Source organism: Aythya ferina (genome assembly GCF_964211825.1).
Source record: "Aythya ferina genome assembly, chromosome: 23".
Lineage (NCBI taxonomy): Eukaryota > Metazoa > Chordata > Aves > Anseriformes > Anatidae > Aythya > Aythya ferina.
The window spans coordinates 747501-752500 of record NC_140321.1 but is presented as its reverse complement, the minus strand read 5'-3'; positions in this window follow the sequence as shown (position 1 = coordinate 752500).

Genomic DNA, 5000 nt, shown 5'->3' with positions numbered 1-5000 from the left:
GGTTAGGGTTAGGGTTACGGTTAGGGTTAGGTTTAGGGTTAGGGTTAGGGTTACGGTTAGGTTTAGGTTTAGGGTTAGGTTTAGGGTTCTCTTAGGGTTAGGATTAGTAATAGGGTTGGTTTAGGGTTCTCTTAGGGTTAGGGTTAGGGTTAGGGTTAGGGTTAGGGTTAGGGTTAGGGTTAGGGTTAGGGTTAGGTTTAGGGTTAGAGTTAGGGTTAGGGTTATGTTAGGGTTAGTGTTAGGGTTAGGGTTAGGGTTAGGGTTAGGGTTAGGGTTAGGTTTAGGGTTAGGGATAGGGTTAGGGTTAGGGTTAGGGATATGATTAGGGTTAGGGTTAGGGTTCTCTTAGGGTTAGGGTTAGGGTTAGGTTTAGGGTTACGGTTATGGTTAGGGTTAGGGTTACGGTTAGGGTTAGGGTTAGCGTTAGGGTTAGTGTTCTCTTAGGGTTAGTGTTAGGGTTAGGGTTAGGGTTAGGGTTAAAGTTAGGGTTAGGGTTAGAGTTAGGGTTAGGGTTAGGGTTAGGGTTAGGGTTAGGGTTAGGGTTAGGGTTAGGGTTAGGGTTAGGGTTAGGGTTAGGGTTAGGGTTAGGGTTAGGGTTAGGGTTAGGGTTAGGGTTAGGGTTAGGGTTAGGGTTAGGGTTAGGTTTAGGGGTAGGGTTAGGGTTAGGGGTAGTGTTAGGGTTCTCTTAGGGTTAGGGTTAGGGTTAGGGTTAGGGTTAGTGTTCTCTTAGGGTTAGTGTTAGGGTTATGGTTAGGTTTAAACTTAGGGTTAGGTTTAGGGTTAGTGTTAGGGTTAGGGTTAGGGTTAGGGTGACGGTTAGGGTTAGGTTTAGTGTTAGGGTTAGGTTTAGGGTTCTCTTAGGGTTAGGGTTAGTATTAGGGTTAGGCTTAGGGTCTAGGGTTAGGGTTAGGGTTAGTGTTAGGGTTAGGGTTAGGGTTAGGGTTAGGGTTAGGTTTAGAGTTAGGGTTAGGGTTAGGGTTAGGGTTAGGGTTAGGGTTAGGGTTAGGGTTATGGTTAGGGTTAGAGTTAGGGTTAGGGTTCTCTTAGGGTTAGGGTTAGGGTTCTCTTAGGGTTTGAGTTAGGGTTAGGGTAAGGGTTAGTGTTCTCTTAGGGTTAGGGTTAGGCTTAGGGTTAGGGTTAGGGTTAGGTTTAGGGTTAGGGTTAGGGATAGGGTTAGGGTTAGGGTTAGGGATAGGGTTAGGGTTAGGGTTAGGGTTCTCTTAGGGTTAGGGTTAGGGTTAGGTTTAGGGTTAGGGTTATGGTTAGGGTTAGGGTTACGGTTAGTGTTAGGGTTAGGGTTAGGGTTAGGGTTAGGGTTAGGGTTAGGGTTACGGTTAGGGTTAGGTTTAGGGTTAGGATTCTGTTAGGGTTAGGGTTAGGGTTCGGGTTGGGTTATGTTCAGGGTTAGGGTTTAGGTTACGGTTAGGGTTATGATCATTATTAGGGTAAGGGTTAGGGTTAGGGTTAGGGTTAGGGTTAGGGTTAGGGTTATGGTTAGGTTTAGGTTTAGGGTTAGGGTTAGGGTTGGGGTTAGGTTTAGGGTTAGGGTTACGGTTAGGGTTTGGCTTACGGTTAGGGTTAGGTTTAGGATTAGGGTTAGCGTTATTGTTACGTTTAGGTTTCTATTAGTGTTAGTGTTAAGTTTAGGGTTATGGTTAGGGTTAGGTTTAGGTTTAGGTTTAGGGTTAGCGTTATGGTTAGGGAAAGGGTTCTGTTAGGGTTAGGATTAGGGTTACGGTTAGGATAGGTTTAGGGTTTGGGTTCGGGTTAAGGTTAGGGTTAGATTAGGAATAGGTTTAGGGTTAATGTTAGGGTTAGGGTTAAGTTTAGGTTTAGGTTTAGGGTTAGGGTTTGGGTTAGGGTTAGGCTTAGGGTTAGGGTTAGGTTTTGGGTTAGGGTTGGGGTTGGGTTATGTTCAGGCTTAGGGTTAGGTTTAGGGTTAGGGTTCTGATAGGGTTAGGTTTAGGGTTAGGGTTAGGGTTAGGATTAGGTTTAGGTTTAGGGTTAGTGTTAGTTTTAGGGTTTGGTTATGTTCAGGTTGTAGGGTTAGGCTTAGGGTTAGGGTTCGGTTAATGTTAGTGTTAGGGTAAGGGTTAGGGTTAGGGTTAGGGTTAGGTTTAGGGTTAGGTTTAGGGTTAGGGTTAGGGTTAGGGTTAGGATTAGGGTTAGGGTTAGGGTTAAGGTTAGGGTTAGGGTTAGGGTTTGGGTTAGGTTTAGGTTTACAGTTAGGTATAGGTTTACGGTTAGGTTTAGGGTAAACTGTTAGGGTTAGGTTTAGGGTTGGGCTTACGGTGAGGGTTAGTGTTATTGTTAGGTTTAGAGTAAGGTTAGGGTTAGGATTAGGGTTAGGGTTAGGGTTAGGGTTAGGGTTACGTTTAGGGTTAGGGTAAGGGTTAGGGTTCAGGGTTGGGTTTAGGGTTAGGGTTAGTGTTCGGGTTAGGTTTAGGGTTACTGCTATGGTTAGGTTTACGGTTAGAGATAGGTTTAGTTTTAGGGTAAACTGTTAGGGTTAGGTTTTGGGTTAGGGTTCTGTTAGGGTTAGGTTTAGGGTTAGGGTTAGGGTTTGAGTTAGGGATAGGGTTAGGGTTAGGGTTAGGGATAGTTTTAGGTTTAGGGTTAGGGTTAGGGTTAGGGTTCTCTTAGGGTTACGGTTAGGGTTAGGGTTAGGGATATGTTTAGGGTTAGGGTTAGGGTTAGGGTTAGGGTTAGTGTTCTCTTAGGGTTAGGGTTAGGGTTAGGTTTAGGTTTAGGGTTAGGGATAGTGTTAGGGGTAGTGTTAAGGTTCTCTTAGGGTTTGGGTTAGGGTTAGGGTTACGGTTAGGGTTAGGGCTAGGTTTAGGGTTAGGGTTAGGGTTACGGATAGGGTTAGGGTTAGGGATAGGTTTTGGGTTAGGGTTAGGGTTAGGGTTAGGGTTAGGTTTAGTGTTAATGTTAGGGTTACGGTTAGTGTTCTGTTAGGGTTAGGGTTAGGATTAGGGTTAGGTTTAGGGTTCTCTTAGGGTTAGGGTTAGGGTTAGGTTTAGGGTTAGGGTTAGGGTTAGGGTTAGGGTTAGTGTTAAGCTTAGGCTTAGGCTTAGGGTTAGGGTTAGGTTTAGGGTTAGGGTTAGTGTTCTATTAGCGTTAGGGTTAGGGTTAGGGTTAGGGATAAAGTTAGGGTTAGGGTTAGGGTTAGGGTTAGGGTTAGGGTTAGGGTTACGGTTAGGGTTAGGCTTAGGGTTAGGGTTAGGGTTAGGGTTAGGGTTAGGTTTAGGGTTAGGTGTAGGGTTAGGGTTAGGGTTAGGGTTCTCTTAGGGTTAGGGTTAGGGTTAGGGTTAGGGTTAGGGTTACGGTTAGGGTTAGGCTTAGGGTTAGGGTTAGGCTTAGGGTTAGGTTTAGGGTTAGGGTTACGGTTAGTGTTAAGGTTAGGATTAGGGCTAGGGTTAGGGTTAGGGTTAGGGATAGGTTTAGGGTTAGGGATAGGGTTAGGGTTACTGTTCTCTTAGGGTTAGGGTTAGGGTTAGGGTTAGGGTTAGGGTTTGGCTTACATTTAGGATTAGGTTTAGGGTTAGGGTTAGCGTTATTGTTACGTTTAGGTTTCTATTAGTGTTAGTGTTAAGTTTAGGGTTATGGTTAGGGTTAGGTTTAGGTTTAGGATTAGGGTTAGCGTTATGGTTAGGGAAAGGGTTCTGTTAGGGTTAGGATTAGGGTTACGGTAAGGATAGGTTTAGGGTTTGGGTTCGGGTTAAGGTTAGGGTTAGATTAGGAATAGGTTTAGGGTTAATGTTAGGGTTAGGGTTAAGTTTAGGTTTAGGTTTAGGGTTAGGGTTTGGGTTAGGGTTAGGGTTAGGGTTAGGTTTTGGGTTAGGGTAGGGGTTGGGTTATGTTCAGGCTTAGGTTTAGGTTTAGGGTTAGGGTTCTGATAGGATTAGGTTTAGGGTTAGGGTTAGGGTTAGGATTAGGTTTAGGTTTAGGGTTAGTGTTAGTTTTAGGGTTTGGTTATGTTCAGGTTGTAGGGTTAGGCTTAGGGTTAGGGTTCGGTTAATGTTAGTGTTAGGGTAAGGGTTAGGGTTAGGGTTAGGGTTAGGTTTAGGGTTAGGTTTAGGGTTAGGGTTAGGGTTAGGGTTAGGATTAGGGTTAGGGTTAGGGTTAAGGTTAGGGTTAGGGTTAGGGTTTGGGTTAGGTTTAGGTTTACAGTTAGGTATAGGTTTACGGTTAGGTTTAGGGTAAACTGTTAGGGTTAGGTTTAGGGTTAGGCTTACGGTGAGGGTTAGTGTTATTGTTAGGTTTAGAGTAAGGTTAGGGTTAGGATTAGGGTTAGGGTTAGGGTTAGGGTTAGGGTTACGTTTAGGGTTAGGGTAAGGGTTAGGGTTAGGGTTGGGTTTAGGGTTAGGGTTAGTGTTCGGGTTAGGTTTAGGGTTACTGCTATGGTTAGGTTTACGGTTAGAGATAGGTTTAGTTTTAGGGTAAACTGTTAGGGTTAGGTTTTGGGTTAGGGTTCTGTTAGGGTTAGGTTTAGGGTTGGGGTTAGGGTTTGGGTTAGGGATAGGGTTAGGGTTAGGGTTAGGGATAGTTTTAGGTTTAGGGTTAGGGTTAGGGTTAGGGTTCTCTTAGGGTTACGGTTAGGGTTACGGTTAGTGTTAGGGTTAGGGTTAGGGTTAGGTTTAGAGTTAGTGTTCTCTTAGGGTTAGGGTTAGGGTTAGGTTTAGGTTTAGGGTTAGGGTTAGTGTTAGGGTTAGGTTCTCTTAGGTTTAGGGTTAGGGTTAGGGTTAGGGTTAGTGTTAGGGTTAGGGATAGGGTTAGGGTTAGGTTTAGGGATAGGTTTAGGTTTAGGGTTAGGGTTAGGTTTAGGGTTCTCTTAGGGTTACGGTTAGGGTTAGGGTTAGGCTTAGGTTTAGGGTTACGGTTAGTGTTAGGGTTAGGGTTAGGGTTAGGGTTAGGTTTAGGGTTAGTGTTCTCTTAGGTTTAGGGTTAGGGTTAGGTTTAGGTTTAGGGTTAGGGTTAGTGTTAGGGGTAGTGTTAAG